The following is a 26507-nucleotide window of genomic DNA, read 5'->3' as shown; positions in this document are numbered from 1 at the left end:
TGTGCCTGTCTTATATCTGCCATTAAGGTCAATTTCTTTGAACCATGTCCAGAAAAAACAAAAGTTGAGTATGAGTACTGTATGTGTGCAGCATTACAGATGCTTGCACTTTACATCAATTATGCTGCACAAGTATCCAAGTGAAGCAAGAATAAATGTAATTTTCTTCACATTGTTTCTTATGAAAATAAAGACATCTCTCCCCTTAGGCTAATCAGTAGCACCTCTCTGTATTGAAGGGCCAGTTCATGAACAAGTTATAGTTTTTTTAGTTTTTTTTTAACAGAAGGAATGTTTATTAGGATAATAACACATCATACATGCAAACAGTGTATTAACATCACAGATTATAGGTTCCAAACAGTACAACTAGAGGCAGTTGATCCACAACCCCGGTAACGCAGAACGACATTGCAGGCATTACCCCAGCTTGGGTCAGATTTGAGTCAACCCCCCTCTTAGGCATTATCTGCAGTAGGGTCCAGTGAATGCATTAGGGTCACATCAGTTGATCTCGTAATTATTTTCCCACTGGTACTTGGTGTACATGTTAAGGGGAAGGAGGAGATAGTAAGGGGGATGCCCTGAAGAGGGAGGGGAGGGGGGAGGGAGAGAGGGCAAAGGAAGGGGGGAAGGGGGAGGGCAGGACCCAAAAGAAGAGGGAATCAAGTCAGAGGACACCAAGGCCATTGGCCACATGCATCGTAATATCATACAACTATTCAATAACCTCCCCACTGTAAAGTAAAGCAAGATGTATATATAAGCATTGTGCCCATGGAGGGTGTACTCAAATGACCGTATAAAACCCTTTGAAAGCAACCGTCCCTCAATCGGTATTGTCACCCGCTGTGGGGCACAAGATCTTAATCGTAAAATGCCTTGCGTGCACCCATGCCGCCCAATCGAATTTTAGGGGACAGCTCCGCCCCATGTAAGTAAGCTTATATAAGGGCAGGACCACATTAACAAGAGCCTTCCACGCTGGGGTGCCAGGGGATCCAGAAGCTTCCACTTGAATAATATCATCTTCCGGGCATAGTACGCCACATAAAAACAAATAGACCAGTGTGTTTGCTAGCATTCAGGTTATCTGTAATACCTAATAAAAATATCAGGGGGTCCCTGTCCAGGGAGAGACCTGTGACTCTCTTCACGTCTGTTACCACTTCCTGCCAGAATGCTTGAATGTGAGGGCATTCCCATATCATGTGGATATAGGTACCCACCGACTGCCTGCACTTGGGGCAGATATCTGATGTCCCCAGGTATATTTTGGAATGTTTAGAGGGAGTGTAGTACACTCTGTGCAGAAATTTGAGCTGAACTAAGCAAACCCTGGACGAGACCATGAGCGGGATACATTGCCTTAGGCCCTCAGTCCAGTCCTCCTCCGTTAGAGTCAGGATATCTTTCTGCCACGCTTCAAACAGCTTATTCGTGCTCGAGGTATTTTTACGTGTAAGTCTCAGGTATTTGGAGGATAATGTACGATCGATATCAGGGGCTATTAGGAGGGACTTGACCGAGTGCATGGCAAGAATCGCTCCACCGGGGAACTGGGCCCTTATGGCATGTTTAAGTTGAATGTACCGAAAGTACATCCACGGAGGCAGGTGAAATTGTCGCTTGAGCTCCACCAGGGACCGAATATTACCTCCAGTCATAACGTGGCTTAATTTAGTAATCTGGAATCTAGCCCACACTCGGGGGTCAGGTATAGAGGTGAGTTGAGGGAGAGATGGGTTGCCCCTGAGCGGAGTGTGAAGAAAGATAGTTCCTACTTCACTAAGATACCAAGTGACCTGCTTCCAGGCCAGCAATGTTGTCTTCATGGGAACAGTGACCTGCGGGCTATACTTGGGCCCACGATACACAAGATTGCTGAGCTCAGAGTAGGACCCAAAAGATGGTCGCCTCTAAGTTAACGGCCGGGTTAGAGATATCCTGCGCAAACCACGATCGCACTGTAACAAGTTGAGCAGCCCAGTAATATTTCTTGAAATCTGGGAGGGACAGTCCCCCTTCTGCTAGGGACAATTGCAGTTTTGCCTTTGCTATTCTCAGGACCGAACCTGCCCAAATAAATGAGGAAATTGCCTCATCAAGTTTAACAAAGAAAGCAGCAGGGATGGGGACCAGGGAATGTTGGAAAACATAAAGAAATTTAGGGAGAAAAGACATTTTGATGAGGTTAACCCTTCCCACCAGAGTGAGTGGAAGGATTTTCCAGATACTACATTTGCGGATAAGGTGTCGGAGGAATGGTTAAACATTGTCCTCTAGGTATATTGTTAAGTCCCTCTGAACATGGATTCCCAAGTACTTAAAGTGGGAAACCAGCTGTAGAAGACACTGTGAGTCCAACAACCGGTCCCCGCCGATAGAGGGAACAAGAGCAATTTATCCCAATTCACTTTTACCCCAGAGAAAAATCCAAATATATTGATGATATCCAACGCCTCCCACAGAGATTGTCCGGCATCCTATAGGTATAGCAGCATATCATCTGCATATAGGGATACCTTTTCGACCAGAGGGGGAAACGAGACTCCCCAGACCTCTCCCGAAGCTCTCAGCAGTTCGAACAAGTTATAGTTTAGCTAAAGATGAAGTCTAGTGAGTTGAATCAGCTCTTTGTTTCTTATATGTCTTGGAAACTCTAAAAGTGAGATCTTCATGCTATAATTCACAATTCTTTTCCTGTCCACCTGGCAGTTGCATTTGCTGTGAAGGCTGCTGCATACTCATTAACCTCACAGATAAGCTTATGGGTACATTTGTCATTCACCTACTGACATGCAATATTACTAGAAAAGCTTTTGGGGTATGACCCCTTCATCAAGGTCCAAGCAGAACCCTTAATGAAGGGGACACACCCGTCTTTTATAAATCCATAAGTACAACATATATAAGTCCTATAACATCTAATTTTTGAATCATATGCTAAACCTAATGCATCCTATCCATAACACCAGACCAGTTGTTCCAGCCTTGCATTGGGGCTACCAAGAAAGAACCTAATGTGTACGTTTTCCCAAACCCCTAACTCTGACTAGAGGTCCGCTTGAGAGACAAGAGAAGAAAAAGAAGGGAGAGGAGAAAAACATAATAATGAACATGGGTAGTAACCAAGAAGAAAAAGTAAGAGAAAAGAAAGGGATCACTCCTCCAGAGCCCTTTATATTTTACAGAGGGTAATGGATCCATAGGTCCATAGTTTTGTCAGATTTCTTTTGGGAGTTATGCAGAAAACTTGTCAGTTTGTCACTAACCATGTTCCAATTCAGTTTCTGATTGACAAACTCAATACACTGAGCTTTTCCAGGTTTTCACTTTTTGGACAGCCAGTATGATATATGCCATTAAGAACTTTGAATATTTAAAGATTTTCCAGACAACTTTGAGGAATAAAGCGGTTTTGGTGGATTTAGAAAGATTCGCTTTAGTTACAGAATAGATCAAGTTGTAAATCCTAATGCAAAATTTGCAAATATGGGGGGGGGAGGGGGGCATTGCCACCCAATGTAAAACATGGTGCCCATCAGTCCTCACCTTGATGCTTTAGAGGATGTGGTCTAAGGACATACCTTTGCTACTATTACATGAACAATGTACCATCACAACAGAATCTTTTAGCTGCATTCTATGAATGTTGTATTGATGGAAAACCATGATAAATTTTCTGTAATTTCACGCCATTCCTCCATGGTCTCACTCCCATGCACCATGTAGGGAATTTTCTAATAGGTTTAGTAAGCAGAGTTTATATAGTGGGAAACCTCCCTTTGAAAATATCTGTAGACATGCAAGTCAACTCAAGGTCAGAGGCATGAATTTGTTTAGACTTTAGCAAGGAAACTATCTGGAAATTCTGAAAGGTCTGTGGGGGTAATTCAAGGTCTTTTTCAAAGTAATCCACGCTGGAAAGTTCCTCATTCATCTGGAAGTCCCCTATTTGGATTATAGCAACCCTAAAACTGTTCAACCCTAAAAAAAAGTTGGCGGTGCAAGTCCAGTGCATTTCTTAACATCTGTTGTAGCATGTTATCATTATATGTTGCAGGGACCTTACAAACAAGGTGAGCTGTTATTGCTATTTGTTATTTATTGCTGACCACTAGGGATGAGCCGAACACCCCCTGGTTCGGTTCGCACCAGAACTTTCGAACGGACCGAAAATTCGTACGAACTTTAGAACCCCATTAAAGTCTATGGGGCTCGAGCGTTCAAAATCAAAATTGCTAATTTTAATGGCTAATATGCAAGATATTGTCCTAAAAAGGGGTTGGGGACCCGGCTCCTGCCCCAGGGGATATGGATCAATGCCAAATTATTTTTTAAAAACTGCAGTTTTTTCAGGAGCACTGATTTTAATGACGATTAAAGTGAAAAAATTTAATTATCGTGCCTGGAGGGTATCTATAGTATGCCTGTGAAGTGGCACGTGTTTCCTGTGTTTAGAACAGTCCCTGCACAAAATGACATTTAACGGAAAAAAAGTAATTTAAAACTGCTTGCAGTTTTAATGTCATGTCTGGTTCCGGCAATACGGATGAAAATCATTGAGAAAAATGGCATGGGTAGCCCCCCTGCCCATTACCAGCCCCTTTGGGTCTTATACGGATATTAAGGGGAACCCTGTACCCAAATTAAAAAAACTAAAGGCGGGGGGCCCCCAGGCCCTATATACTCAGGACAGCAGTATACAGGCATTGCAAACAAGACATGGACTGTGTAGGTTTGTTGTGTTAGGTAGAATCTGTTTGTAATTTTGAACCGGTACATTTTTTAAGTGTAGCTCCAGTCAAAAAATCTATTTTTAATCTTTTTGGAAAACATAGGGAAGGGTTATCACCCCTGTATAATTTTTTTGGCCCTCCGTCTTTTTTCATCTCCCTTCCTGTTGTCTCCTTCCGTTTACAAGTAGGAGACAGTTGTAAGTTGGATGTTTGAAAGTAGGGGCCTGCCCTATATGCTCTAAAGAAATGTGGGCCTAAGGTGTTGGTGTTGCCACAACACTGTGCCCTCAAAGTGACTGTTGGTCGGTGCTGTGCCCTCAAAGTGACTGTTGGTGGGTGCTGGAGTGCCCTGTTGTGAACGATTATATCAAGAATTGTAATTACATGCCATTGTTGAACAGTTGTAGAAAAATTGGGCCTTTGGTGGTTGTGGTGGAAGTGTTGCTGGTGCCACAACACTATAAGTCCTTACAATTACTCTCGGTGGGTGTAGGAATGGGCCCTGCTGTGAAATATTATATCAAGGATTGTAATTACATGCCCCTGTTAAACAGGGGCTGAAAAATTGGGCTTTAGGTACTGATGCTGGTGCCATGACACTGCAACCTCTCCCAGATACTCTGGTTGGAATGCAGGAATGAGCCCTGCTGCAAAGCATTGCATCAAAAATTGTAATTACATGCCCCTGTTAAACAGGGGCTGAAAAATTGGGCCTTAGCCACTGGTGGCATCACCCAGAACCAAAAATGTTCTTCCAAGCTATCAGCAGGATCATTGAGGAGGAAGAGGATAGGCAGTCAACATAACAGGACAGTCACTCAGCATCAGCATAGGCAGTCTTGAAGGGAAGTGACATTTCAAAAAAAATTCAAAAAAGTTACATCAGCTTAGGGTGCTTGGTAGCTGGTGGTGAATCAAGACTGATTCATCTGTATGAAGATCAGTCGATCAACCAAGTCGGTGGACAGGCGCACCCTGTGATTGGTTACAAAGCCTCCAGCAGCACTGAAGGTGCATTCCGAAAGAACGCTGGATGCAGGACAGGCCAGTAGCTCAATTGCATACTGTCCAAGCTCTGGCCAGTGATCCATCCTCAAGACCCAGTAAACCAGAGGATTTTTAGTGGGAAAGGTGTCCAAGTCTAACCTTGCCCCTAGGTATTCCTGAACCTTGGGGCTGCGGACTAAAAAATTGTCTGAACGCATCGGTCAGACGGCCACCTTCTCCACTGCTCCTTCTGTGACTGACCGAAGCCTCAGCAACACGTTGTCCAGGACCAGGAGTTTGTAACCTCTCAGTCTCTGGGAAAGCATTGCACAGACCTTTCTGCAAGGCCTCTTGGAGATGTCTCATCCTCTGCTCCCTCTGCGATGGCAAGATAAGGTCCGCAACTTTACCCTTGTACCGTGGATCAAGGAGAGTGACCAGCCAGTAATGGTCCCTCTCCTTGATCTGAAGAATACGAGGATCCTTCCGCGGGCTTTGCAGGATCAGGGAGGCCATGCAGCGTAGGTTAGCTGAGGCATTTGGTCCGGAGTCTTCTGGGTCACTAAGGACAACATGATCCACAGCCACCTCCTCCCAGCCACATACAAGTCCATGGGTTTCTTGGGACTGTAAATCATCCCTAAAAGACTGCTGCTGCTGATGCTGAGTGCCAGGCTCCACCTCCCTGCTGACACAATCCTCCTCCTCCTCGTCCTCTTCCTGTGTGATGGAAGGGACAGCAGGAACACTGTCTGGATAAAGGGGGCCTTGAGAGACAAGGAAGTCCTCCTCTTTCTGCCTCTGTTCTGCCTCAAGTGCCCTGTCCATTATTCCATGCAGCGTATGATCCAACAGGTGGACAAGAGGTACAGCGTCACTGATGCATGCACTGTCACTACTCACCATCCTCGTAGCCTCCTCAAATGGTGACAGGACAATGCATGCATCCCTGATCATGCCCCACTGGCGTGGTGAAAAAAAAACGAGCTCCTCTGACCCTGTCTTGGTGCCGTAGTCGCACAGGTACTCATTGATGGCCCTCTGCTGCATGTGCAGCCGTTGCAGCATGGCCAACGTTGAGTTCCACCTGGTGGGCATGTCACATAAAAGGTGGTTCTTGGGCAGGTTCAACTCCATTTGGAGCTCAGCCAGCCGAGCACTGGCATTAGACGAGCACTAGACTGAAGGTCTAGTGGGGTTGAAGATCCCAGCTGATGAGGAGCAAGGAGAAGTCTGCTTTTTTCTTTGGTGTGGGTCTTTAAGGTACGCTTGCCAACGAGCTGCATGGCAAGTCAACATATGTCTGGTCAAGCATGGTGTCCAAGCGGCTGATGTTTTGGCCACGCGAGATACGCTTGAGACATATGTTGCAAATAGCAGCGGTGCAATCTGAAGGACTGATCTCAAAAAAGGCCCACACCAAAGAACTTTTGGAATAACACGCAGAGGCAGTGCCCTGCACAGGTGGAGCTGTGATTCAGTCGGTGTGCTGTCCCTAATCTGGCCCCTGGGGGGCATCCTGCCTCATTGGAGATGTGCCTCCTCCTCCTCTCTCCTATCAGGCACCCACGTGGAGTCAGTGACCTCATCATCCCCTCCCTCTTCATTGCTGGAGCAAACCTGGCAGTATGCTGCAGCTGATGGAACATGACTGCCAGATTGCTCTCCTTCTTGAGCATCCCCTCTCTCTGTGCTCATGCTACTGCCTTCCTCTAGCTGGGTATCATCAGCAGAGCCTTCAAAACGCTGGGCATCCTCCTGAAGCATGTACCCAACACTGCGCTCAAACAGTTGGGGGAACTCCTCAGGAGGACATGGCGGGTCCAAGGAAGGAGTGACTGATGACATTGAGACGAGGGAAGAGGACGCGTTGGCAGCTGCTTTGCTAGTACCCTGAGCCTGGGTGAGAGAGGATGAGGAGGATGAGGAGGGCTTGGTCAACCACTCTACCAAGTCTTCAGCATGATGCGGCTCAACACGTCTAGTTGCCGAAAATAAGGACAAGCATGTCCCGTGGCCATGTGCTGATGACAATGCACCGCATCCATGACCAGCACTGTTGTCTCTAGACACAGAGCCTGCTTTCCCTCTTTTATTGGCTTGTGACTGTCTGCCTCTCCTTGTTGGCCTTCCAGATATAGTAATGGCCTGCATGGAGATGGGAAAACTAGCAATTGGGTAGCTTTAGGTGCACACTGAGCAGATGACACAGTACACCCACTGTAAATGCTGCAGATGCCTGTATTACAGAAACAGAACACCAGCAATAAGGGGTATCTTCAGGTGTATTCTGTGCAGGAGGCACACAGCACCCACTATAACTTCTACAGATGCCTGTATTAGAGAAACAGAACACCAGTAATAAAGGGTAGCTTCAGATGTATACTGTTCAGGAGGCACACAACACCCACTGTAAATGCTGTGGATGCCTGTATTACAGAAACAGAACACCAGCAATAAGGGATATCTTCAGGTGTATACCGCACACAAGGCACACAACACCAACTCTAACTTCTGCACTGTAGATGCCTGTATTACAGAAACAGAACACCAGTAATAAAGGGTAGCTTCAGGTGTATACTGTGCAGGAGGTACACAACACCCACTGAACAAGCGCTAGGTTCCCAAGCAGTAAAGACACTGTCCCTGCCTATCATCCTCTTTCCCTAACCACCGCAACACACTACACAAGGCCGCCGCGCTGGCGGCCTTATATAGTGTGGGGCGTGTACTAAACCCTCTTGAGCTATAATTGCCCAATTATGGCTCTCCTCGCTGCCGGCACTGTGATTGGCCAAGCATGTGGGGTCACAGTGCATGCTTGGCCAATCATGAGCCAGAAATGCACAGCAATGGCGCAGTGTATTGTGGGCCGTGAGCGCCACACGAATATGGCACGAACGGCCCACAGAGTTCTACTTCATCCCTACTGACCACTTACAGTATATAGGACATAAAAAGCTTAATGTACCACAACATAGTATTAAACTATTCAATTTATAAACTAGACCAAATGTAGAAAGTTAATTATAATACTGTACATTTTAGCCATTTTAGAGAACAGTGATCCAGGTTCCCAAACATATAACCCCATGAATGTTCCTCTGCTGAGTGGTGTAGATCTAACTACTAGAACTACTATTTCCAGGGACATACAATGTACTGACTACAAATGGTCCATCACAAACTTACAAACTCTTTCAAGAGTATAGCCTTAAAAAAAATGGGCAGCACAATATCAGACCTCCAAAGTATTACCTGGAATTGTTATCATGTACTGTCAATATACTTGTTGTACAGATTGCATATTGATCATCACAGCTTGGAAATGCTGGTAGATGCGTAAGAAGTAATACTGGTGGGATATAACTGTATAGAGCAAATAAAATAAAAAAAAACGATGAAATGAACTGCTGAGATGTTCACTCAGGAGATAAAGGTGTGCTCTATATGGTCATGCTGTATAAAATCACAAAAAACATAAAAGAAATAGGTTCAAGAACTCTAGTGTAGTGCCCCCTTGACCCCCGGCATCAGGAAGGGCTGACATTTCACCTCAGGGTGCTGGTTCTTAGGCATGGTGGGTATGTATGGTTGCAGAAAAGATGGTTGCCAGTCACTTTTAAAACAAACAAGGAGAGTTTATTGCTCACAACAAAAAGAGAAAGTTATGGCACAGGACACCCTTAGAGCAGTAGGACAATAGACAGATTAGCACACCCCCAAAACAAAACCAGCCAGGTAGACAGCAATACAGAACAAGGGCCTTAGGCCTGCACCCAATGCTCTTTATCTATGTAGCAACTGCTATTTCCAATAGCAGCCAAAAACTTACAGTAACATGCAGAGTTTCTTTGGATGAGTCCCTCTTGATTCTTTGCCAGTCTCTCTACTCTCAGAACTCCATACCTTTCCTCATGTCTACTGGCAACAACCATGCTCTCTCCACCTAAGCCTTCCTAGTGCCTCTAGGCAACAACCAGGCTCTCTCCAGCAGAGCCTCTGTCATGTCTCCATGCAATAAACAGGCTCTCTTCACTGCAGCCTCAAGTACATGGCCAGGCCTTAGACTCCAGGCCTCGCCCCAACACAGCTGTCCCTAACACATCCACTCCAGACCAAGATCTGGGTGGGAGGACTCCAATGACCTGATTTCCTTCAAGTATATACTCTCTCCCAGCATGCTCAGTGACACAGAAACTCCTACTGATTGGCTAAAAGAGGTGTGCATGCAGAGATCTTAAGCTCATCATACTAATGTCAAAGGAAATGGTGCCACCTAATAACAGGGAGGAACCACAGTTAAACCAGTCTTAGGAGAAAACCCAAATGATCACAAAGACTTCAATTAGCCAGGTTAGTTACCACCTAGCACAGCTAAATTTACTAATAGCCCCTGTTTAAGACAAGGGTGCTACACTAGTATTGTGTAACTATCTAATAATAGCCACACATCAAGTGCCAACATATCCGATGTAAACCATGCAAAGTTTAGTTGTTATCATTCCCAGTTACACTACAAGGTACAGTATAGAACCACATTGTTTACCAAGAATAGGTATCACAATTTGTGGGTAGGGGGTAAAATGAGCCTAAATGCATTAATCCCATCTAGATCAGCAAATATCTACAGTCAAAAACATAAAACGCAAACTCCCTTATGAGAAGATTTGGAGATTGTTTGCTGTGCCCCTGTTTCTTCTCGTGCCTGCAGCAAATTCAGACCTGCTTTCATGAGCCCCTTAAAGTGTTACCAAACCCACAACAGTAAAATCTGTATATGCAGAATAGCATGCTTGTTATACTCACTGGGGACGCAAGGGGTTAATCCTCTGTATTGTGTAAAAAAGGCTCTTTGGTCCTGTATGCACAGATCCTCCCCCTCCTCCTGGATCTCTCTTGGCAAAGCCAGATAAGACACAGTCAGAGTAGTAAAGCTGCACATGCTCAGTTTGGTCTCTATTGCTGGAAAGACTATTTCCTTGTTGAGCTGAGATTTTCAGGTCACATGATATTGACATCACAAATGTGGGCATGAATACAGATCCTAAATGACAGCCCAGTCCCGCCCCCCTCCTCCATGCCCAGTAACTAAAAAAGAACACAGTGGGATGTCACATCTTGATTGATAAATGATCCTCCTCCCATAAAAGCAGGAGTACATGAGCTGTAGTGGAAATCTCCTCCTACATGAACACTCAGCACTCAGGCAGACCGTGTAGTTTATAATGTGACCATAGTATACAGATCAGCCAAAAAGGAACTGAATATAGTGGCAGTATTTTAATGTAAAAATAAGATTTATAAGCTGTAGGCACTGCGTGGGGTGGGGGGCAGATTAACTATTTTCATATTACTGGGTTTAGCAACACTTTAATGCCACACACATTTACCATTTGGGACCAAATACTTCAGCAAACTCATCTCACCACACTTACCTCTCCTACACCTTTTAGTGATTCTACTGTTCCCACCAGCACTAGAATCTCCTAGAACATTTCACTACTGGCAATCCCATACATTTCATCATATATTCTTTCATCAATGGCCGCACCACTGGTTCTCTTCCAAATTTCCTAATAGAGATCTTACTACCCAACTCTCACTTTTTGAACACATTTGCTAGTATACGTAAATTGACATCCATTATCCATTCACAATTAAACAATTCTCATATTCCTACCAACCATATTTACATTTGTGTACAAGTGGGAGAAAGATCTCTGGTGCACCAACACCAAAAATTTGCAGAGCTTCATCACATTCAATAATCTCTGGGAAAAATGAGTGCAACAGCACTTGCAAAATGCACAGTCTATTTGCCTTTAGTATATCCCCCCTTTGTATTTTCTCAACTGTAGCTAAGTAAAAATTGCCAAACCTAATTTCAGCTTTAAAGCCCAACTACAGGCAAAGGTTAATTATTAGTTTTGTCTATGGGAGTGGAGAAGCACCTTTACTTATCATCTGATCCCCTGCTTCCCCCAGCAGGTGGCAATCCCCTATAATCCAGTGGTGGACTGCCCCTTGGCATCTTTAACTCCCAGTGCTTTGGACCCAGCTCTGGTCTTGATGATGTCAGGATCCCAGATCGGTGAATCATTTGGATGTAAACAACGTGAGGACCAATTTAACTGTGAGGAAGAGCAGGTGATTGGTTAAGTAAATATTCTTTTATTGTTCCCCTAGGCATAAAAAAGAACTCTGGGCACAGTCCCAGTGCAAGGGATACCTTTTTATTTGCCCAGGGCTTTAAAAACACTCCATTTTGCCCCGTTTTCATAAAATCTTTCTGCATTGTGAGACAAATCTCTAAAACTAACAAAAGAATGCTGTTTAATTTGCACATTCCGAATGTACGTGCTGGATGAATAACGACACATTTTTTATAAGTAGCCCCCAAAGTTTTGAAGAAAGAGGATCAGCATGACAGCCACAGAAACTAGCATTTGTAGAAGACACCAGCAACGGTAACTTTCTTGTAAACTTCGTAAAAAAGTCTCTTTTAATATTTTCATTAACTGCCCAATTCCATTTCTGGACTTGGCTGCAGGGCAGGAGTGAACATGTAAACTGCTGACCACGTGGAAGAAATTACGCAGCTTGCTGAGCCAAGCAGGAACAACAAAGGCCTTTTGATGTTGTCATTTGTCACTTTGATTTATAGTCTTAAAAGAAGCATAATCATGAATATTCTGATTATTTCTCAGCCTTCTTTCTGTTCTCTGAATATCTGACAATATCAATGAAGTCCCATTAAACATCTGTTTATGAAATAAAGCAGTCCCGTGCTGACAGCTGCTGCAGACAAAGAAATGGCGTACAGCTGTCACATTGGTACATTAGTGGTGGCTTTCTGCTTCCTCCAGGCAAGGAAAGGAGGACAGAGCCTCTATCTCCATTTTATTGCATGCGAGTATAAACACACATTATTAATTCTGGGTACATGCGGAGGACAAATTGCTGTCTTTAACAGGCAGTACAAAGTTCCGGGAGGGAAAACATGTTGGCTGCACATCTGGAGAGCAAGACTGTAGATCTGCAACCACTTCCACGTCATAAAATAAGATACAAGGAATAACGTAGACGTGAACCCCTAACCCAATAACATTTACTAAACTTGTTTACAGATCATGTAGCTGTAGCGGGAAGGAGGTTTTACCGCAACATGAATGCAACTTATATGCGTCCATGGCGTCTGAGGTTTCTATGCTGAGAGTGTGCTTACTGAGGGCTTCCAGTGAATGATAGCTCCATCTCTGTTTACAATTGGGAGCTGGCAAGATGGGCTGCCAATCATTTGCCCGCTGCGACAGCCAATCATACTGTACAAACAAGATATTTGGGGAGCACACCCTTATGCCGTGTACACACGACCGGACTTTCCAGCAGACTAGGTCCGACGGTCTTCCTGACGGACTTTCGGCGGACTTCCAATGGACTTTCCGAATGAACGGACTTGGACACACACAATCACACCAAAGTCTGACGGATTCGACCGTGATGATGAACGACTGGACTAGAATAAGGAAGTTCATAGCCAGTAGCCAATAGCTGCCCTAACGTCGGTTTCCGTCCCTCGGACTAGCATACAGACGAACGTATTTTTTTTTGACCGGACACGAGTCCATCGGAAAGATTTGAAACATATTTTAAATCTAAAGTCCGTCTGATTTTTCGACAGCAAAGGTTCGATGAAGCCCACACACAGTCGAATTGTCCAATGGATTTGTTCCGTCGGACCTTTGCTGACGAAAAGTCCGGCCGTGTGTACACGGCATAAAAGATGCATTAAAGATTCTGAAGCCATAAGACCATACAACAGAACAAAATAATACAGCTCACACATGCAAAAAAGACATTTACCTCCTCCAAGGCTATTTAACCACTTTCAGACCGGACCATTTTGCTGGTAAATGACCAGAGGTCTTTTTACAATTTGGCACTGTGCTACTTTAACTGGTAATTGCGCGGTCATGCAATGTTGTACCCAAACAAAATTTGCGTCCTTTTTTTCCCACAAATAGAGCTTTCTTTTAAAGGTATTTGACTGACTCTGCGATTTTTATTTTTTGCGATATAAACGTAAAAAGACCGCAAATTTTGAAAAAAAATGATATTTTCTAATTTTTGTTATTAGAAAAATCCAATAAACTCAATTTTAGTCATACATTTAGGCCAAAATGTATTCAGCCACATGTCTTTGGTAAAAAAAAAGTCAATAACTGTATATTTATTGGTTTGCGCAAAAGTTGTCACATCTACAAACTAAGGTACCTTTTCTGGAATTTACGCAGCTTTTAGTTTATGACTGCCTATCTCATTTCTTGAGGTGCTAAAATGGCAGGACAGTACAAAACCCCCCCAAATGACCCCATTTTGGAAAGTAGATACCCTAAGGAAATTGATAAGAGGCATGTTGAGCCCATTGAATATTTTATTTTTTTGCCTCAAGCGATTGAATAATGACAAAAAAAAATTTTTTTTTTTTTTTTTTACACAAAGTTGTCACTAAATGATATATTGCTCACACATGCCATGGTTATATGTGGAATTGTACCCCAAAATACATTCTGCTGCTTCTCCTGAGTACGGGGATACCACATGTGGTCGACTTTTTGGAAGCCTAGCCGCGTACGGGGCCCCGAAAGCCAAGCACCGCCTTCAGGATTTCTAAGGGCATACATTTGTAATTTCACTCCTCACTACCTATCACAGTTTTGAAGGCCATAAAATGCCAAGATGGCACAAAACCCCCACAAATGACCCCATTTTAGAAAGTAGACACCCCAAGCTATTTGCTGAGAGGCATGTTGAGTCCATGGAATATTTTATATTTGGCACAAGTTGCGGAAAAATTACAAACTTTTATTTTTTTTTTATTTTTTTTCACAAAGTTGTCACTAAATGATATATTGCTCACACATGCTATGGGCATATGTGAAATGACACCCCAAAATAAGTTCTGCTGCTTCTCCTGAGTACGGGGATACCACATATGTGGGACTTTTTGGGAGCCTAGCCGCGTACGGGGCCCCGAAAACCAAGCACCGCCTTCAGGCTTTCTAAGGGCGTAAATTTTTGACTTCACTCCTCACTACCTATTACAGTTTTGAAGGCCATAAAATGCCAAGATGGCACAAACCCCCCCCAAATGACCCCATTTTGGAAAGTAGACACCCCTAAATTTAGGGATACACTAGTGAGACTCACAGGTAAAAAAGCACCTAGGCTGTCAGCGACTGTATCAAAACGCTACAAGAAAAACTGTTAGCGATCGCAGGGATCAGGCCTGACTCTGCAAACGCTGCAGTTATGTGTGTTGTGTTTTGTAAGTGACAGTGATCGATCGATACTGCAGTTGGGTGGGCTGGTCTGGGCTTGGCGGAGGGGCAAAACGCAGGTGCTAGCAGGTATCTGGGCTAATCCCGCTAACAATGCGTTTTGGGAAACCTAAACTGCTGGCGACGCTAATATAGACCTGATCAGATACTATAGTACTAAGGGAGGTGTATGCTTTGTGCGTGGGTGTTAGCGGTACTGGCACTAACCTGACGCTGCCTGGGGCGACGCAGACCTTATCTGACCCTCAAACTTATATCACCCGCCGGGTGATCAGGGGGTTAAACCTTTATTAGGTAATAAATGGCGGGTGCCCTGAAACTATAAAAAAATAACTAACCAACCAGCGTCACCTGTAACAGTTATATGGTGATCACTGGTGAAAGGGTTAACTAGGGGGCAATCAGGGGGCTTTATGCGGTAGTATATGGGGGTCCCTGGCGCTATAAAAAGCTGCGGCGAACCTAAATACCTACCTGCCTAACTAGCGTCACCTGTGACACTAATACAGCGATCAGAAAAACGATCGCTTATTAGGCTGGGTTCACACTGGAGCGATGCGGGAACGCCACGAATCCACGGCGGGTTCCCGCATCGCATGCCTCCCGGCGGCAGTTCACACTGACCTATGCGAACTGCTGGGAGTGTCAGTGAAATGTTAATGACACCCCCAGATCAGTTCGCATATCGCAGTGCGATCTGCAAACTCGGATCGCATAGTGTGAACACCTATGCGATCCGATTCTGCTGCGGACCACAAAAAGGGTCCCGTGCGAGTTTGCGGAGGGTGCGACGCGAATTCAGCCATACTATCTGTATGGCTGAACTCGAATCGCACAGAGATTGGATGTGATTTGCACTGCAGTACGGTGCGAATCACATCCGTTCTCATAAACCGCTGCAATGTGAACCCAGCCTTAGTGACACTGGCGACGGGGGGTGATCACGGGGTTAAACCTTTATTGGGGGGTTAGGGGGGTACCTTAGAACTAAAGGGGGCTAACCCTAACTGCCCTAACAGTTATTACAGTCACAAATGACACCCGCCGGGTGATCAGGGGGTTAAACCTTTATTAGGTAATAAATGGCGGGTGCCCTGAAACTATAAAAAAATAACTAACCAACCAGCGTCACCTGTAACAGTTATATGGTGATCACTGGTGAAAGGGTTAACTAGGGGGCAATCAGGGGGCTTTATGCGGTAGTATATGGGGGTCCCTGGCGCTATAAAAAGTTGTGGTGAACCTAAATACCTACCTGCCTAACTAGCGTCACCTGTGACACTAATACAGTGATCAGAAAAATGATCGCTTATTAGGCTGGGTTCACACTGGAGCGATGCAGGAACGCCACGAATCCGTGGCGGGTTCCCGCATCGCATGCCTCTCGGCGGCAGTTCACACTGCCCTATGCGAACGGCTGGGAGTGTCAGTGAAATGTTAATGACACCCCCAGATCAGTTCGCATATCGCAGTGCGATCTGCAAACTCGGATCGCATGGTGTGAACACCCATGCGATCCGATTCTGCTGCGGACCAAAAAAAGGGTCCCGTGCGAATTTGCGGCGGGTGCGACGCAAATTCAGCCATACTATCTGTATGGCTGAACTCGAATCGCACAGAGATCGGATGTGATTTGCACTGCAGTGCGGTGCGAATCACATCCGTTCTCATAAACCGCTGCAATGTGAACCCAGCCTTAGTGACACTGGCGACGGGGAGTGATCACGGGGTTAAACCTTTATTGGGGGGGTTAGGGGGGTACCCTAGAACTAAAGGGGGCTAACCCTAACTGCCCTAACAGTTATTACAGTCACAAATCACACCAATGCAAAAAAAAAAAAAATGCAATTGGTGTCACTGTGACTGGGGGGACAGGGGTAATTGGGGGGGTGATCGGGGGGGTGAGAGTGTGCCTGGCATGTTCTACTGTGTAGTGTCGTGTTGGTGCAACTCACCGATCCTCTCTCCTCGGTGCCGGTAAGGAAAATACCGACACGGAGGAGAGATTACATCACTTCCTCTGCCTGTGTTTACATTACAGGAGAGGAAGTGATGTCACGCCTCACTTCCATTCATCAGGAGCGATCGCGAGGGGGTGGCCTTGAATGAATGGCCGCCCCCTCATCCCGGATCGCTCCTGAACGGATACCGACTGCCGCAGGCACGGGGGGGGGCCCGATCGGGCCCCCCACCCGCGGGAAGGCAGGGACGTATATATACACCCATATGCCTGCCCGTGCCATTCTGTCGACGTATATCATCGTGCGGCGGTCGGCAAGTGGTTAAAACACCTAAACATTTCCAAAAAACATTTTAAAAAATATGGGGATTTGGTCACACCATATTGCTATATGTTGCTTAAGCCTCATAAGTTCCTCTCATTAGTGTCCACTTGTTTCATAGGTGGAAATCTCTAGTTCTCCCATACAGAGGAGAGTATGGCTCCCATGGTTCAGAGAAGCAGGATCTCACATTCTATGGATAGCGTAGGACCCACTAACCATGGGGTACTTTGTCGCAGTAAGTGGGCTTAAGCACCATATAGCAATATGGTGTGACCTAATCCCCATATTTTTGAAAATGTTTTTTGAAAATGTCTAGGTGTTTTAAATAGCCTTGCAAGAGGTAAATATCCCGTAGTCTGATCGTGTGTATGAGGCTTAAGATGGCAGCTTCTTTGGCTGCAAAGCATTGGTGTGTTTAGTTATGTTTTAAGACCCAGTTAAAGGGTCGCCAGGAGGAAGTGGAAAGGGATTAAAGCAGTATGTACCATAAACAATTGTCTTTTGTTTTCTATGATATCGTTATTTTCACTTTTTGTATTCAGTGCTGCATTTGAGTGCAACTAAACACCTGCAACCTCTTTATAGCCACTTCCTGTCTATATGCACTCCAGCAATGGATGGTTACCATTTCTCAAACTGGGTTTCCTGACTGTGACAAAAGTGGACCATGCCTGCCTAATGTGTGTGGAAGCAGCCATTAGAAAGGGGCATAATTGGGAGACAAGGGTGAGCGTTGTCACCTTATAACAAGAAAATGCTTGAACAAGGGCATTCATCGTAGGAGTACCAGGTATTATTTTTGCAGATATACAAATATTTTAAAATGCATAAAGAGGTTAAATCGTATATGAGATATATGGGAAGATTTACACTGTAGTAATGCCGGCTATCTGTGTTGCTGCACTGCGGGTGCCATTAATTTCAAATGAATCCCCAATGCACTAAGGCAACGCACCTGTTTTGTAGGACACCATACTGCATCTTAAAAAAAGGGCCAGGGGCTTTTTTGTTTTTATTGTGATCACTAGCGTCAGCAGCCTATTTAAAGAGGAAGTAAACCCTGATGGGTTTACTTCCTCTTTTTTTCCCTGCAAAGGTAAAGCATAATGGACTACTATGCATTGCATAGTAGCTCATTATGTGTCACTTACCTGACACAGGAGCCAGCAAAGTCGCCGCTGATCCCTGTAGTCCGCCGCATCCATGTTGCTGGTGGCGTCTCGCAGCTCCGACGAATCACAGCGGCGAAGCCGTCACTCCCGCGCATGCGCACGGGAGTCGCGTCTCGCAGCTCCGCCGCTGCCACTCGGCGAAGCCGCGATGACGTCACTCCCGCGCATGCGCACGGGAGTCGACAAATTTGGCAAATCCATTCATGGATTTGCCGCATTTAGTGCGCCTGCGCGCCGCTGTCTACGGCGCATGCGCCATAGACAGCGGTGCCCATTTTCGGGCAAATATCTCCTAAACCATATAGGTTTAGGAGATATTGCTTGGACCTACAGGTAAGCCTTAATCTAGGCTTACCTGTAGGTCCAAGTTGTTTGGAAGGGTTTACTTCCTCTTTAAAATGAATGGGCTGCTTTAACGCAATGCACGTCAACATATGGCACAGTGTGGGCTTACATACCACACAAGTGTACGCTTATCTATAGTGGTTGTTTCAAATTAAAGTGATACTAACGTTTTTATTTTCCTTAACTAAAATAAAAGCAGCAGTCCCTTATCTCCTCTTTAGCAGTCCCCCACCAGCACTGTCTGTTCCTCCTTCATCTGGGTGCCTATGGAGACGCTGGTGCAGGCAGGCTACTGAGCCATGCTGTGTGCGCTCATACCGTGTTTCCCCAAAAATAAGACCTACCCCGAAAATAAGCCCTACTGTGATTTTCAGAGAGGACTGCAATATAATCTCTACCCTGAAAATAAGCCCTAGTTTAAAAGGGTTGAAAAAAATGTAAATGCACTTTATTACAGTGTTATATAGTGTGAACTGTGTGTCCTGTGATCTATGTTTGATTAATGCGTTCTGTGTGGCGCCGCTCGGCGCTCAGTTTATCCCCCGCTGCTCACCCCCCCCCCCCTGCAATCCTCGGAGCAGGGAAGGAGGCTCCGGCTGGTCATCTAAGCACCAAGCGGCCTTCAGCTGATCCCCGATGCTCTCCTCTTTACCTCTTCTGTCAGCGGGGGATCTCGGGCCCCCTTCCGCTGCAATGCTTGGAATAGCCTTGGACTGCACCAGAAAATTACGGTCAGTGCGGGAAGAGAGGATAGGCAGGTCACGGTGCTGTTGCACGGTGTTTAACACAGATTGCAGAGAAATGCATGGCTTGCCTTGTGCATTTTTTTATTTTTTTACACCCATTTTTAGTCAGTTCCACTAGCCTGACAGGCAGATGGGGAGAGAAGACAGCACATTGTCAAGCGCTACCCCAAAAATAAGCCCTACTGGATCTTTTGTTGCCAAAATTAATATATATTTTTCGGGGAAACATGGTAGACACACACAGCACTGGTAAGCCATGCCCCCCCACTCCCACCTCACATGAGTTTAACTGACAACAGCAGGAGCCTATGGATTCCACTCCTCTCAGTATCTCCTTGTGAATCCAAGAAGTGAAAGGAGCAGTGCTGTAGCTGGGACAGCCCTGGAGCAGAGATAGGCGTCAGGTAAGTGTTTAGGGAGGGGTGGATAGAAAAAGTATTGGGTTTTTACCATAATATAGAGATTGCATTAGAGTAAAAAAAAAAAAAAAAAACAACGTTAGAGCCACCGTATGTGTTTATTTTTTTTATTTTTTTGGGGGGTTTGGGGGGGGGGGGTGGATAGAGTGGAGAAAGGTTGGACCCTCTGTCAAATCTTTACTGACTGACAATAGATAGATAATGCTGGAACACAAAGCCACCTTATATCCTCACTTTAGATCACTACTCTCATCCAATATTATGGTAGTAGTAAAAACATCTTACTACTTAATCTTAATATTGGACGTCTGCACACAACAAGGCTTCCATGGTCAATTTGGGTTGTGGTCAGGGCCATCTTTAATATTGATTGGGCAAACATTTTCTTGGCCTCCCCCCCCGAATCCACTTGTCAACAATTTTCAGGCAGTGTAGGCTCAAGGGGCAACTGCTTTGGGCCCCACAACCATTACCAGGCCCGGGGCAGCTGCCCCTTTTGATCTGTCTTAAAGACAGCCCTGGTTGTGGTAGGGAAAAGTAATTGAAGAGCAATACTGTAATATTCATGCCCAAATACATGTTTACAGCTTGAACCAACTGCTAACAAATTGCTGTGCAAACTCTACACAACTAGATTAAGTATTGAGTACATTGTTTATTATATACAAACAGTATACCCAAAAATGTAATAAAACTTTAATGAAACAATTTATTAATCTAATAAACTTTGTAAACCCTTACATATACTCAGTGAAGTGATACACAGAGATTAAACAAATCCCCCTACATAAGTTGTACCTGTTTATCTGCTGGTTTCTCTTCTCTACGTCTTCTCTGAGAGCTGGTTGGAGGAAAGAGACACACATCCCCCTTACACACAGCACACAGGAACAGAGCTGAGACTGTCAGACACAGGCTGTGTGCTGGAGCTCCCTCCTCTAGCACCTTTTTTATATTATAGTGTCAGGAAAACTTGTCAGAAGTGACTCATGCAGCTAGCAGAGAAAGGAGGCAGCAGACAGAAATGATACTTAGTAGACAAGTACACGCTTTAAGGAAGGGATATGCGTTGATCATAAGCCCCCCGCCCGCAGACCCCGACAACCAACGGCCAGGGTTGTCGGGAAGAGGCCCTTGTCCTCATCAACATGGGGACAAGGTGCTTTTGGCGTTGGGGTTCCCCTTTAAGTCCATACCAGGCGGCGGGGCCAGCGACATATCCTTCGCGGGCCCCGCCTACCTGGAGACGCGCTCGAAATGAGTGGATTTTCCTCCGCGTGTGTGGGCGAGTCCGTTCATTTCAAAAGTAGGGCGGATAGTACGGCGGACTTAGTACGCCGTATTAGTCCGCTGAAAAAGTGCCATGTGTGGGCAAGTAGCCCGTTTGGAAAGTCCGACGTACAGTCTGGCGGGAAGTTCACCAGACTAAGTACGTCGGACAGACGGCTACGTGTGTACGCGGCTTAACAAACAAATCTTTGTTTGTTTACTTACCTACAAAGCCCGCACCCTCCCTGCTGCAGGCAACATCCATGTTCGCACCTCTTCCTTCCGGGGCCGCGAACTCCAGCTCTGTGACTAACCGGAGCCACGTGACGTCACTCCCGAGCTCCTGAAGAAACGGCACGGAGGTTGTTTCTTCACAGCGCATGCGCAGATGACATCATCGGCGCAAAACACAGTAAATATCTCCTCAACGGCATACATTTAGGAGATATTTACAGTGCCCACAGGTAAGCCTTATTCTAGGCTTACCCATAGGTACAACTTCCACAGAGAGGTTTACAACCTCTTTTAGCTGTCTCTGGATGGTGCCAATACGGCAGGTTACCCTACTATCCAGATGGACCGGGTCTAAGCAGGTATGTCACTGCATAAACTGTCATTTGAAACAGAACAGCATGTGTTTTGCTGCATTGGAAATAGATTTTAACAAACCTTGGTTCCTGACCGTTAATCCTTATCCACTCCAAATTCTAAATTCAAAACACATTGAAGGTATGCATCAATGCACATCAAAATGTATGTCAACATACAAAGGAAACATGTTGACACACGACAGAGCACCTGCCTAATGCTCCAAAAAAATCACCTCTTTGCACATGCATGGACCCTTAATGAAAATACCCTATCGACAGGCTAATGCATAAAAAACTCAATCTTCAAATGATAACTAGCATATACATGCATACTATATATTATATATATATATATATATATATATATATATATATATATATGTGAGTACACCCCTCACATTTTTGTAAATATGTTATTATATCTTTTCATGTGACAACACTGAAGAAATTACAGTTTGCCACAATGTAAATTAGTGAGTGTACAGCTTGTATAACGGTGTGAAATTTGCTGTCCCCTCAAAATAACTCACACACAGCCATTAATGTCTAAACTGCTGGCAACAAAAGTGAGTACACCCCTAAGTGAAAATGTCCAAACTGGGTCCAAAGTGTCAATATTTTGTGTTGCCACCATTATTTTCCAGCACTGCCCTAATCCTCTTCGGCATGGAGTTCCCCAGAGCTTCACAGGTTGCAACTGGAGTCCCCTTCCACTCCTCCATGACGACATCACAGAGCTGGTGGATGTTGGAGACCTTGAGCTCCTCCACCTTCCATTTGAGAATGCCCCACAGATGCTCAATAGGGTTTAGGTCTGGAGACATGCTTGGCCAGTCCATCACCTTTACTACCAGCTTCTTTGGCAAGGCAGGGGTAGTCTTGGAGGTGTGTTTGAGGGAGTTATGGTGGAATACTGCCCTATGGCCCAGTCTCCAAAGGGAGGGAATTATGCTCTGATTTAGTATGTCAGTACATGTTGGCAGTCAATGAACTGTAGCTCCCCAGTGCCAGCCCCAGACCATGACACTTCCACCAACATGTTTCACTGTAGGCAAGCCACACTTGTCTTTGTACTCCTCACCTGGTTGTCGCAACACACGCTTGACACCATCTGAACCAAATAGGTTTATCTTGGTCTCATCAGACCACAGAACATGGTTCCAGTAATCCATGTCCTTAGTCTGCTTGTCTTCATCAAACTGTTTGCGGGCTTTATTGTGCATCATCTTTAGAAAATGCTTCCTTCTGGGATGATAGCCATGCAGACCAATTTGATGCAGTGTGTGGCGTATGGTCTGGGCACTGACAGACTGACCCCCCCACACTTCAACCTCTGCAGCAATACTGGCAGCACTCATACTTCTATTTCCCAAAGACAACCTCTGGATATGACGATGAGCATATGCACTCAACTTCTTTGGTTGACCATGGTGAGGCCTGTTCTGAGTGGTACCTGTCCTGTTAAACCGCTGTATATTGTTGGCCATTGTGCTACAGCTCAGTTTCAGCGTCTTGGCAATCTTCTTATAGCCTAGGCCATCTTTATATAGAGCAACAATTCTTTTTTTCAGATGTTGAACTTCCAGTGACCAGTATGAGAGAGTGAGAGCGATAACACCACATTTAACACACCTGCTCCCCATGCATACCTGAGACCTTGTAACACTAATGAGTCACATGACACCGGGGAGGAAAAATGTCTATTTGGGCCCAATTTGGACATTTTCACTTAGGAGTGTACTCAATTTTGTTGCCAGCGGTTTAGACATTAATGGCTGTGTTGAGTTATTTTGCAGGGACAGCAAATTTACACTGTTATATACGAGCTGTACACTCCCTACTTTACATTGTAGCAAAGTGTCATTTCTTCAGTGTTGTCACATGAAAAGATGTAATAATTACAAAAATGTGAGGGGTGTACTCACTTTTGTGAGATACTGTATATGTTTCCATTCTGAGTAGTAGTCTGGCACAGTGATTTTACCATTCTTATATTCTCATTTGCAATCCTATAGGTCAGTTCTGACTGACTGATTTTCCCACAGCAACTGGCCAGTAACAGGCCATTGTGACTTCAAGTGCAATAGCCCATGATAATTAATAAAACAAAGAGGCTGCAATACCGCTCCAGGTCATACAATAGCTGTATTGAAGATCTGGTGCTGGTCCAGTACGTGAACTGGATGACCATCAGAGTACTCCAATCTTCAGGAGCTGTGGTGGCTCATCCATTAGGGGAGCACGGCACAGCCCCACCCATCCATGTGTCCAGCCCCAGATCTACATATGGGACGTCGGACTATGGATTCCAATGGGGGGGATTGATGTACGTGATTGGAGGCTCTAATAGACTTCAAAAAAGGGTGGGCTTGGGTCGCAGGGCACTGTGCCCCCGATCCCACCCAGTTGTGTGACAATACAAAATGAATATTCGCTATTTTCACACTAAATCTCCTCCCCGCCAATCAGGGACCTGTTTACTGATTAGCCAAAACGACAGGCGATCCTATGTCTAGCTCCTAGGAGGAGGAGAGGGGAGACGCATGGAGAAAGCCACCATGCCACCTAGATCGAATGCGCCGTGCTGGAGCAGAGGACATCGGAGCAGGTGCCCACAGCCCGCCACCTTGATGGGGTAAAATGTTGTTATTTACTCAGGTTTTGTAATATTAGAAGTACATATTATTTGGTTACAGCCATGATAGCAATTTGTACATGTCTAAAGCTGGATACACATTATACAATTTTCTTTAGATTTTTTTTCCTTTAGATTTACCAAAATTATATAATATGAGGTCAAACCTAAACACTTTCAATTTGTATGCAATCAGGCAGGCCCTTGCACTATATAGCTGAAGGTAAATCTAAAAGAAATTGAACAACAAAATTTGTATAGTGTGTATCCAGCTTTAGGCTGATATGAATAGGTTTCTATTTTTCACTATTTGTTTATGATTTATTATTTAATCATGATATATCATGCATATGTATAGATTGATACAACGGTTGGTTGTCTTTCTTTGCCTACATTGGTATAGTTGGGGCTGGTGACACCTACACAGGACTCTCCGGATTTCTCCTTCTGTTGTCACCACCAGTGTTTGGCTCTGTAGGACAAACTTCTTTGAATGTTGCTACATTCTTTTGTTTTATAATCTCATTTTGTTTTTTTATTTACTATATGTAGCTATTTCTCCTTTTCTGTTTTATCTTGCTCTATCTTGTGTTTTTTTTTACATGCTAGATGTGTCTGTTTTGTCCTTAGTAGCAGTCTGTAAGCACTAATTGATTCAGCTGTTATTCAGGTATATAAGAGTTAGCTGCACATGTGCTTCTGAGGTTATGATTAAGTGATTTGGTTCATGAAAAAAGTTAACCTTGTTGCTACAGTCCTGTTGTGTCGTGGCTAAGGCTGCTTTCACACTGGGGCGGTATTCAGGCGTTTAGTAAATATATCTAAAAGGCTTCCGCGCTCTATGGAAAATTATGGGCGAGCGAGAATAACTAATGAAAAAAGCAGCAGTCACTAAATGAGTTGTCTCTCACTAATACAAGTAAATAGATAAAAGTGTGATGCGCTAAATTACAAAACATTCAAATAGCCACAATAAAGCTAATGGTGTGCAATAGTAAAAAGTGCAGACGTGCATACACAAATCAAAAAATGACTCTGTGCATATATACCAATGAACTAAAGTGGAACTACAATAGATCATATAGTGATTACCTAGTGTAAAAACCATAAAATGACTCTAAATGCAAAAAACATGAATTTACCATATATATCAAAATATAGGATGTGTGAGCATATTCAGCATGTGAAAAATACAGCCAAAGATATATATGAGCAAAGAAAAATAAACAGGTTTTGAATCCAAGTGACAATTGTGATTTGTATAAAATGTCCCATACACAATCAAATCAAAACGTGCAATTTCGGTAGACACACTAAATTAAACGTGCAACGTGCTGAGTAATAAATCCATCCGTGGTGATCCGTGCAGGTAGTGTTAATGCTGTGCAATTACCTCACTGCTGTGGGTAACACAGCAAAATTAGTAATGGACACCAAGATGATTGCAGAGATGGCTGTATGAACAAATTCTTTGGGAGACTTCTATAGCTTCCTCATGGATGGTGGGTGAACTCAGGGGAATAGATCAGAGAGAACCGCCATAGTGTAGTAGTTTTTTTTAAATATAGCAATTTATTTAAAGGGTTAAAACTACTCACAAGTGAAGCAACAGTAAGCACATTTGACAAACAGCAGACAAAAACCGGATACGAACGTCACTTCCGGGTTCCTACGCGTTACGTCGTCGTCGGTATTCAGGCGTTACAGCGCTAAAAATAGCGCCTGTGTAGCGCCTGAAAAAACCTGGCCCCTTTCCCTCCAGTGTGAAAGCCGGAGGGCTTTCACACTGGAGCGATGCGCTGGCAGGACGGTGAAAAAAGTCCTGCTAGCCGCATCTTTGGAGCGGTGAAGGAGCGGTGTATTCACCGCTCCTATACCGCTCCTACCCATTGAAATCAATGGGACACCGCGGCAATACCGCCGGCAAAGCGCCGCTGCAGCGGCGCTTTGCGGGCGGGTTTAACCCTTTTTCG

General features: G+C 44.7%; 1 protein-coding gene across 3 annotated transcripts in view; it reads right to left on the bottom strand.

Annotated features, from left to right (window-relative positions):
• Positions 1-26507, bottom strand: part of SPON1 (spondin 1) — a 686200-nt gene that overhangs the window by 513960 nt on the left and 145733 nt on the right. The window lies entirely within an intron of this gene.

Source organism: Lithobates pipiens, unplaced genomic scaffold (genome assembly GCF_037356315.1).
Source record: "Lithobates pipiens isolate NorthernLeopardFrog02 unplaced genomic scaffold, aLitPip1_a1.2 Scaffold_10, whole genome shotgun sequence".
NCBI lineage: Eukaryota > Metazoa > Chordata > Amphibia > Anura > Ranidae > Lithobates > Lithobates pipiens.
The sequence above is the reverse complement of the archived record's forward strand: the minus strand, read 5'-3'. Positions and strand labels throughout refer to the sequence as shown.